Here is an 11683-nt window from a genome sequence, read left to right on the forward strand (position 1 = left end):
GTCTGAAAGGTGTGCTTTCTGACACCTGAACTTGGGCTCATTATACCTGCTCCCTATCGGTCAGTTTTCTCCTTTATAAAACGAGGGTTATAATTATGACTGGCTACATAATTTGCGGAGCCCAGTACAAAATAAAAATCCAGGATTTCTTGTTCAACAGTTGAATTTCAAGGTGACAACAGAGCATTATATCAACCATTCAGAGCCCTTCTAAGCATGGGGCTCTGTGGGATTGCCTAGGTTACACACCCATGAGGGAGGCTGGTGTTGGTTCTAACCTTGGGCTTTCTCTTGAAACCAGACAGGTGTGTGCTTCATGATAATCCTAGGGAAAGCACTTTACAAACAGCCAAGTGCTGGACTTGAAGACCGAAAATCTTCCCAAAGCCCAGCGTCTTCCACTTCCTGACATCTGTTGGGCTCAATTGGACTTTTCTAATTAGTTTGCTTACTGCACAGCACTCTCTCCTTATCCCCCTCTTAAGACCTCTCACCCAGTGTGCATCCCCCTTTCACTTGGCAATGGGCCAGGATGACCTAAAATGATTAGAATCAAGGGAGACCATCCATTCCTTAGGATTCAGATCCACAGTTCTCACACTTCTGCCCTCGGTCTAGAGAAGTCTTGCTTATGGGGCAGCCTAGGAAATCCCAGCGTTCCCTAGCAACAAGGCCGAACCAGAGCTGTTGCTAGGGAAACCCTGGGATTTCCATAGCTACCAAGAGCGCAGTGAGCATCTCTGCTTCCACAGCTGAATATATCTGGTGTCAGCAGAAGAGGGGGAAGGGAAGCTAATGTTCTGCTGCCAAGAGAGGCAGGGCTGGGTCCTCTGAATTTCATTATCTGCACAAAAGGAGGTGAACAGGTCACAAAGGGCAGGACCTCCTCAAGGCTGACAAGTGGATGGTCTCTCCTAATACAAATAGACCTCTGAGAAATGGCTGGTCAACTTTTGTGTAGAGTTGTGCTGTCTGCTGAGCTTCCACAATGCCTAGTGCCCCTGGCACAGAAATCACCATACTATGTTGTATCTACACATTTGTGTGCCCTCCTAATCCCAGCATCTGAGATCTTTCCAAGGCTGTGTCATGGGCTGCTGTGTCCCCAGTGGCCAACATAGGGCAGGGTTTCCTAACCTCCTTGCTCACCTGGGGAAATCTGTGGGGCTTTTCTCAGAATGTTTTTGAATGCAGGAAACAAAATAGGTAGGATTACAAAGTAAAGCAATTTTATTGAAATACAGTTATTAAAACACCTTTTAAATCACAGTCATGATATTATAAAATATATATGCATCTTCACTGATGCATTAAATAATAAGATTGAATGGCAGGTCTAATAATTACTGTAATTTGAAAGTAATGACAAGTGTAAAGGATATTTGAAGAGACCTGCTGCCACAGTAACATGATATGAAAATATCAGGGATTTCTCTGGGTGACAAAGTCAGAGGTACTGCTAATTTTCCTGTGGTTGGTTGCCTGCATTCATTATCCATAATGCTAAATTTCAGTGAGAAGTTAGTAAAAATAAAGAACATTCTTCCTCCTTCTAAGTTCTATGTAGGTTGTGGGCTCTGTGTTTGGACACTGCACACTCTATGAATGAATGGGAAATAAATGAATGAATGAGTGAATGAATGATGAAAGAACAGGAGCTGAATAAATTGCCCAGGTTCCTTGAGCAAGTTAGTACCTCATCAAGAGGAGGGGCCTTGTTCAGTCAGCCTATTCCTTGTCGCTTCTTTCTTTAAGAACTGAGGAATTTCAAAAAGTGGTCTTGTAACAAGTGGGTATCTATATGCAAAAGAATGAAATTGGACCTTCATCTTACACCATATACAAAAATTAACTCAAAATGGATCAAAGACCTAAACATATATGCTTAAAGCATAAAAGCTTTTGAAGAAAACATAGGGGAGAAACTTCATGATATTGTACCAAAAGCACAGGCAACAAAAGGACAAGTAGATAAGTTGGACCACATCAAGATTAAAAACTTCTGTGCATCAAAGGACACAACCAACAGAGTGAAAAGACAACTCATTGAATGGGAGAGAACATATTTGCAAATCATATATCTGATTAGGGGTTAATATTCAGAATATATAAAGAACTTTTACAACCAAACAACAACAAAACAAACAACCTGGTTAAAAAATGGGCAAAGGACTTGAATAGACTTTTCTCCAAGGCAGATATAGAAATGGCCAATAAACATGAAAAAGTGCTCCGAATGACTAATGATTAGGGAAATGCAAGTCAAAACCACAATGAATACGACCTCACACCCATTAGGATGGCTTCTATAAAAAAATAAACAGAAAATAACAAGTGTTGGTGATAATGTGGAGAACTATCATATTGATCCAGCCATTACACGTCAATTATATACCCCAAAGATTTGAAAGTAGGGTCTTGAAGAGATATTTGCCCACCCGTATTCTTAGCACTATTCACAATAGCCAAGAGGTGAGAACAAACCAAATGTCCATTGATGGATGAATGGATAAACAAAACGTGATATATACATATACAATGGAATATTATTCAGTCTCAAAAAAGAAGGGAATTCTGACACATGCTACAACATGAGGACATTATGATAAGTGAAATAAATCAGTCATAGGAAGACAAATACTCTATGATTCCACTTACATGAGGTCCTTAGAGGAGTCCAATTTATTTACTTATTTATTTTTAAAGAATTCTTTTTTTATATTTTATTTTATTATGTTATGTTAATCACCATACAATACATCATTAGTTTTTGATGTGTTCCACGATTCATTGTTTGCGTATAACACCCAGTGCTCCATGCAGAACGTGTCCTCCTTAATACCCATCACCAGGCTAACCCATCCCCCCACCCCCTCCCCTCTAGAACCCTCAGATTGTTTCTCTTTGGGATTCCCTCCTTGGCTAGACTGCAGGAGGAAGTGGCAGGGGCAGTACTTCTCTCTGCTAAACTGGCTTCACTCTCAGGTAAAAGCTCCCTCTTTCTAGGACTTTTGTGTCATGTATCTTCCCAGGCTCCACTGCCAGAAACCCTGCTTCCTACTTCCAGCACTGCAGCCTCAAATCATGAGGCAAATTGTGCATTCTATGGACACAATCTGCCAAATTTGGTGATTTTGATTTCCAACCATCAACATTGTCACATTCTGCAGAGTTATCCAATGAGGAAAAGACTGCAAACTAGCCACTGTATTTAGCAACACAGAGAAAGTAGAGACTGAAGTTACATTCATTCATTTATTCAGTTAAATGTATTGGACATCTACTATGTTACATGTACTGTGTTAAGGGAAACAGAAAATAAAGAACAACAACAACAACAACAAAACCAGGAAGGATCCAGGTTTCAAAGAAAAGAGAAAGTCCAGGGCCAAACCTGTGTCCCTTCTGCCTTCTCAATTCCACCAGAAGCTCTGGTGGCCGTGAACTCTACCAACAGGCCCATATGACCCAATCTACAAACCTTCTTACTGGTAGGCTTGGCCAGGTGGCAGGACCCTAGGAGATCATGGGGGCCAGCAGGCTGAGACAGGAGCTGGGTGGAGGGATGTTCTCCTACCTCTTGTTACCGGCAGGAGTGTGGGTAGGATTTGAGGCAGCTTCAGAGATCAGACCCATAGCCTGGCCTTTTTATCACAGATAACTGCAGAGCATGCCGCTGTGTCCAGGGATCTTGACCTTGGGCTGGGGTGGCATAGGCTTTGCCCAGGGAGAAACCACTGCTTCCTGCTTTCCTTCTGTTTCCATTTATTGTAATTATTGTTATAGTTGGGCTTATTTCTACTATCTTATTTTGTGCTTTCTGTTTTATGCTTCTTTCTTCTCTTTCCCTGCCATGCAATACATTAATCAAGTTTTGTTTTGTTTTGTTTTGTTTTTAGATTGAAGTCTTTTCTCTTTTACTGGTTTGGAAGTTATATATTCTATTTAGAATACCTTTGAGTATTCTATATGCACAATTGACTAAATGGGTCTAAAATTAACCACTGTATCTACAGTCCTCTCAAACTGCACAATGATCTTAGAACATTTTAATTTTTGCTGCCCTTTTGCATCTTATATGTTATTATTGTCCAGTTATTTTTCCTTGTTTCTATTCTCAAATTTAGCATTTTCTTAATCATCATCATTATCATCTTCACTGTCCCTATTGTTTTATATAGAGAGAATAAATTATATACAAATATATTTTATATAATTTATAATAAGAATGAGGTGTGTAAGCTTATAAATATAATTTATAATATATTATAACTGTAATTTATATCAATATAAATTTATAAATATACAAACACCTTTGGCGAACCTATCATCACTGCTGTGTGAGGAACTTCAGGTGGTGGCAGGAGTGAAAAGCTGCCCCCGCCTGTCTTCCCTGGACTTGGAAGTGCACAGTGGTGGCAGATATGGTAAAGGAAGAACATACTTTGTGTTCCAGGCTAAGCATAGGTGAGGGACTTGCTTGGGAGCTCCTGTGCTACCACAGTCTGGAAATTCCAGAGATCCCTGGGTGAAGCTTTGATGTTACGGACAAGTTTATATTACCTGTTAGAGGCCAGTTAAGGGCATGGACTCAATGTAACATATCTCTGTGGTCAGATTCTGTATGTCTTGAAATATTTACCAAAAATTATATGTTATGTATAACCCACGTCCATCACCTCACAAAAAAAAAAAAAATTAGCCCCAGAAATGGGCAGTGGCCTGACTAGAATCATACCAGAAATTCAGGGCTTTAACCCAGTTTTGCAGCCTTTTACCTCCATGCTCTTTCCACTACAACATGCCATTTTTCTCCAGTCATTTGTAGCTTCCAATTCTGCTTTGCCTCCAATGTTCTGTATCTCTGTTATTGACATCACCAACCACCGAATGGCCCAAATCAGAAATCTGAGACTTCATCCATGACACATCCCTCTCTTCAGTCTCCACACCCTGTCTATTTCTAGGTCTTAGAACTTCCTCAAATCAATTCACTTCTCTCTACCTCCAATACCCTCACCCCAGTCAATGAACAAATATTTATTGAGGACTTACTCTTTTGAGGCACCATTCTGGATATTAGGACCAGCAAGTAAATAAGACAAAATCCCTGTCCTCAAGGATCTTACATTCTGGGGTGTGTTTCTGTGTGTGTGTGTGTGTTTGTGTGTGCATGAGAGACATAGAGGTACACAGAGAGAGAGACATACACACACAGGCAGAGGAGTGATGGATAACTAACAGGTAAATAAATACATGACTAAAAACATTGAATTGCACAGTTAAATGGATGATTATATGACATGTGAACTACATCTAATTAAGGCTGTTTGAAAATGTATATGGATCATTTGTGCTTCTTTTTCTGTGAAACTTATTTATTTTGCCCTTTTTATAGTGCATTGTTTTTTGCTTGTTAGTTTGTAGGAATTCCTTGTATATTCTGAATATCATTCCTTTGTCAAATATATTTGTTTTAAATATATTTCTATAAGTGGGGCGCCTGGGTGGCTCAGTTGGTTGAGTGTCTGACTCTTGATTTCTGCTCAGGTCATGATCTCAGGGTTGTGAGATCGAGCCCCGTGTTGGGCTCTACTGTGCACTGGGCGTGGAGCCTGCTTAGGATTCTCTCTCTTCCTCTGCCCCTCCCCACCCCCGCTCTCTCTCTCTCTCTCAAATATATATACATACATACATGTATATATATATAAAATAAATGTGAAATATACATACAGAAAACTGCATATACATACAGTTTGGTAGTGATTATGAAGCTAATACCCATATAATCACCATACAAGTCTAGATATAGAATATCACCAGCAATGCAGAAGTCCCCCCACAATGTGAATCATAACCAACTGCCTCCACACTAAAGACGGGGTTATGATAATCATTTCTTTTTTTCTTTCAGTTTTACCAACTTCCAATACATTTATAAACAATATTGTTTAATTTCAACTGAATTTTAAACATTTTATTCACTTCTAATTTCAAAAATAACTTGCATATGTTAAGTTCACAGTTATATGAGTTTTGACAAGTGCATATGCTCATGTGTCCACCACCAAAATTAAGACATAGAACTTTTCCATGACCTCAGAAATTCCCTCCATTCCATTTCCCATTCAATTTTCCCTCATCCAAGGCAACTGCTATTCTGATTTCCATCACTATTTTTAGTTTTGCATGTTCTCAAACTTTATATAATTGGAATCATATAGTATGTACTCCTGTGTCAGAATCCTGTCCTTCAATGTAATGTTTTTAAGACTCACTCATTGTGTTGCATGTATCAGTACTATATTCATTTTTATTGCTAAATTCCATTGTAAGGATATATCAAAATTTGTTTAACTATTTACCTGCTAAAAGACATTTGGATTGTTCCCATTTAGTGCTGTTATGACTCTGTTATGAACATTTCTAAATATTCTTACTCACATACTTCTTTAGACATATGGCCTCAGTTATTTTGGAGAAAATATCCAGAAATAGAATTTCTGGAACATAGCTTGGTGTGTGTATAACCATTTAAAAACTGCCTGTTTGGTAGGAGTCTCAATAGATTTGTATGCAGGAAGATTATTGGAAATACATTCAGGGAGGGAGTTAATACACCTGGGAAGGAGTAAAGAAAGTAGGGAGGGAGAAGTAGCAGAGGGAGAGTTGAGTTGTGACTCAGTCACAATACAAACTATCCAATCCCTTGAGGAACCCTGGAGCTGGCAAAAAAGCCTTCTTTATATATCTGCACTGACGAGTCGTTGGATATAGTTTTCTCCTGGGGAGACTACATAACCTTTGGTTACATTAAATCCTCCATCTATTTAGGGTGCATAATTTGATGGTTTGAGACACATACACATTATAAAATATTCATCAAGCTAATTAATATATCCTTTGCCTCACATAATTACCATTTTGTTTCCTGTGGTAAGAACATTTAAATGTACCCTTTTAGCAAATTCCAAGTATACAATACAATATTGTTAATGATATAGTCACATTGCTGTACATTATATCTCCAGAATTTATTTATCTTGCATAACTGAAATAAAACATCTAAGATTCTACTTTATGAAATGAGAAAAAAAAAAAGCAAATTAAAACCAATGTAAACTGGAAAACAGAAAAAAAAAACAGTAGAAAAAAGCAATGACACTAAAAACTGGGTCTTTAAAAAGATCAATAAACTTCTAACCAAAACTCTTAGAACAAAATGAGAGAAGACACACATTATCAATATCAGCAATGAGATAAGTAATGTAATCACAGACCCTATAGCTATTAAAAAGAATATTATGAACAAGCTTATGTCAATAAATTCAGCAACTTACAAGAAATGGGCAAATTTCTTATAAGACAAACTACGAAGAAGGTAGTAAATAATATGAACAGTCCTGTACTTATTAAAGAAATTGAATTACTGGTTAAAATCTCCCCACCAATAAAGCTTTAGGGTTAGATGGCCTCACAGGTGAATCCTACCAAATTTTTAAGGAAAGAATAATGTAATTCCACACAAACTTTCCCAGGAAATTGAAGATGAGCAAATACATCCCAACTTACTTTTTTTAAATTTTATTTTATTATGTTATGTTAATCACCATACATTACATCATTAGTCTTTGATGTAGTATTCCATGATTCATTGTTTACCTATAACACCCAGTGCTTCATTCAATACGTGCCCTCCTTAATACTCATCACCAGGCTAACCCATTCCCCCACCCCCTCCCCTCTAGAACCCTCAGTTTGTTTCTCAGAGTCCATAGTCTCTCATGGTTTGTCTCCCCCTCCGATTTACCCCCCTTCATTTTTCCCTTCCTACTGTCTTTTTTTTTTTTTATAACGTATAATGTATTCTTTGTTTCAGAGGTACAGGTCAGTGATTCATCAGTCTTACACAATTCACAGCACTCACCATAGCACATACCCTCCCCAATGTCTATCTCTCAGCCACCACATCCCTCCTACTCCCCACCACTCCAGCAACCCTCAGTTTGTTTCCTGAGATTAAGAATTCCTCATATCAGTGAGATCATATGATACATGTCTTTCTCTGATTGACTTATTTCATTCAGCATAATACCCTCTAGTTCCATCCATGTCATTGCAAATGGCAAGATTTCATTTTTTTTGATGGCTGCATAATATTCCATTGTATATATATACCACCTCTTCTTTATCCATTCATCTGTTGATGGACATCCTGGCTCTTTCCATAGTTTGGCTATTGTGGACATTGCTGCTATAAATACCGGGGTGCACGTATCCCTTTGGATCACTATATTTGTATCTTTGCGGTAAATACCCAGTAGTGCAATTGCTGGGTCGCAGGGTAGCTCTATTTTCAACTTTCTGAGGAACCTCCATACGGTTTTCCAGAGTGGCTGCACCAACTTGCATTCCCACCAACAGGGTAGGAGGGTTCCCCTTTCTCCACATCCTTGCCAACATCTGTTGTTTCCTGACTTGTTAATTTTAGCCATTCTGACTGGTGTGAGGTGATATCTCATTGAGGTTTTGATTTGGATTTCCCTGATGCTGAGTGATGTTGAACACTTTTTCATGTGTCTGTTGGCCATTTGGATGTCTTCTTTGCAGAAATGTCTGTTCATGTCTTCTGCCCATTTCTTGATTGGATTCTTTGTTCTTTGGGTGTTGAGTTTGATAAGTTCTCTATAGATTTTGGATACTAGCCCTTTATCTGATATGTCATTTGCAAATATCTTCTCCCATTCTGTCGGTTGTCTTTTGGTTTTGTTGACTGTTTCCTTTCCTGTGCAAAAGCTTTTTATCTTGATGAAGTCCCAGTAGTTCATTTTTGCCTTCACCTTTGGTGATGTTTCTAGGAAGAAGTTGCTGCGGCTGAGGTCGAAGAGATTGCTGCCTGTGTTCTCCTCTAGGATTTTGATGGACTCCTGTCTCACATTGAGGTCTTTCATCCATTTTGAGTCTATTTTTGTGTGTGGTGTAAGGAAATGGTCCAGTTTCATTCTTCTGCATGTGGCTGTCCAATTTTCCCAACACCATTTGTTGAAGAGACTGTCTTTTTTCCATTGGACATTCTTTTCTGTTTTGTCGAAGATGAGTTGACCCTTAGAGTTGAGGGTCCATTTCTGGGCTCTCTATTCTGTTCCATTGATCGATGTGTCTGTTTTTGTGCCAGTACCATACTGTCTTGATGATGACAGCTTTGTAATAGAGCTTGAAGTCCGGAATTGTGATGCCGCCAGCTTTGCTTTTCTTTTTCTACATTCCTCTGTCTATTCGGGGTCTTTTCTGGTTCCATACAAATTTTAGGATTATTTGTTCCATTTCTTTGAAAGAAGTGGATGGTATTTTGATGGGGATTGCATTGAATGTGTAGATTGCTCTAGGTAGCATTGACATCTTCACAGCATTTGTTCTTCCAATCCATGAGCAAGGAATGTTTTTCCATTTCTTTGTGTCTTCCTCAAGTTCTTTCATGAGTATTTTATAGTTTTTATAGATACTACTGCACACCTATTAGAATAGTCAAAATCAAAAACACTGACAACACCAAGTGCTGTTGAGAATGTGAAGCAACAGGAACTCGCATTCATTCTTAGTGGGAATGCAAGATAGTAGATCCGCTTTGGAATGCAGTTAGAGGTCTCTTACAAAACTATGCTCTTAACCATACAATACAGCATTTGCACTCTTTGGCATTTACCCAAAGGAGTTGAAAACATGTCCATACAAATACCTGCACATGAATGTTTATAGGAGCTTTATTAATAATTGCCAAAACTTGGAAGCAACCAAGGTGTACTTCAGTAGGTGAATGGATAAACAAACTTGGGTACATCCAGACAATGGTACACCAAAATTTAACACTGAAAATAAATAAGCTATTGAGCCATGAAAAGAACTTCAATGCATATCGCTAAGTGAAAGAAGTCAATATGAAAAGGCTACATAGTGTATGATTCTAATTATATGATGTTCTGGAAAAGGTAAAACTATGGAGACCATAAAAGGGTCAGTTGTTGCCAGGGGTTAGTGGAAAGAAAGCATGAATAAGCAGAGCACAGAATGTTTTTAGGGCAGTGAAACTACTCTGCATGATATTATAATGGTGGATACATGTGATTATACATTTGTCCAAACCCATAGAATGTACAACACCAAGAGTCAACTGTAATGTAAGTTATGGATTTTGGGTGATAATGATGTGTCAATGTAGGTCAATCAATTGTAACAAATGTACCACTCTGGTAGGGGACATTGGTAAAGCAGAAGACTATCCATGTGTCAGGGCAGGAAGTATATGGGAAATCTCTGTACCTTCCTCTCAGTTTTGCTGTGAATTTAAAACTGCTCTGAAAAACAAATTCTATTTAAAAAAATAAATGTCAGACTTAAGCCCTAACATTTCCATAATTACATTAGACCAAATGGTCTAAATACATCAATTAAATGACAAATAGTGAAAGAGTAGATTTAAAAAATGACCCAACTATATGGTATGTATAAGGAACTCATTGCAAATATAATGATATAAGTAAATTGAAAGTAAACAGGAATATCACTGTACTTTTATTTGTAATAGTAAAAAAATTGCAAACAACCAAAATGTCCTTTACTAAAGAAATGGTTAAAGAGACTGTGCTTCTTACATATCATGGACTACTATTCAGCAATAAAAATGAGCAAATTCTTGATATATGCAACAATTTGTATGACCTAAAGGGTATTATTCATAATGAAAACATCCAATCTCCAAAGGTCTCATACTGTATAATTCCATGATAAACTTTCTTGAAATAATAAAGCTATAGAAATGGAGAACAGACAGTTGGTTTTCAGGGGCTAGGAATTGTGAGGGGAGAGGGATGAGTATGATTATGGAGAGATTGAGGTAGCACAAGGGAAGTCTTTGTAATGATGGAATAATTCTGTATCATGATTGTGGTGGTGGATGCACAAATCTATAGTTGTGCTATATTGATAGAACTATACTAATACATTGTATCGGTGTCAGATTCTTAGCTTTGATATGGTGCTATAGTAACCCCTGGGTGAAACTGGGTAAAGGGTACACAGGACCTCTCTGTACTATCTTTGCAGCTTCCTTCAATCTATAATTACCTCAAAATAAAAAAAATTAAAAAGTGAATGCAGACTTCAATTTTTTTACAACATACATTTTCTTAATATTCTGAATACCTTCGTCATGAAAATAACTAAAGTGTCAAGTAAGTAAATCAAAGCTTCTTTTGAGGGAAGGGGAGGTGGGGGGATGGGTTAGCCTGGTGATGGGTATTAAGGGGGGCACGTATTGCATAGAGCACTGGGTGTTATACACAAACAATGAATCATGGAACACTACATCAAAAACAGATGTACAGTATGGTGACTAACATAACATAATTAAAAAAATAAAAATAAATAGATAAAGGATAATATTTTATAAGTAAAAAATAAAAGAAAAAAGAATTATTTATTTTGGGGGGAAAGAGGGGTGGAAGGGGCAGAGGGAGAATGAGAGAAATAATTCTCAAGCAGACTCCCTGCTGAGCATGGAGCCCAATGCGGGGCTTGATCCCAGGACCCTGAGATCATGACCTGAGCCAAAATCAAGAGTCAGACGCTTAACCAACTGAGCCACCCAGGTGCCCCAGCAAATCAAAGCTTCTTAATGCATCACTTT

The sequence above is a fragment of the Mirounga leonina genome, unplaced genomic scaffold (assembly GCF_011800145.1).
Source record: "Mirounga leonina isolate KUSES-001 unplaced genomic scaffold, KU_Mleo_1.0 Mir_101799, whole genome shotgun sequence".
Lineage (NCBI taxonomy): Eukaryota > Metazoa > Chordata > Mammalia > Carnivora > Phocidae > Mirounga > Mirounga leonina.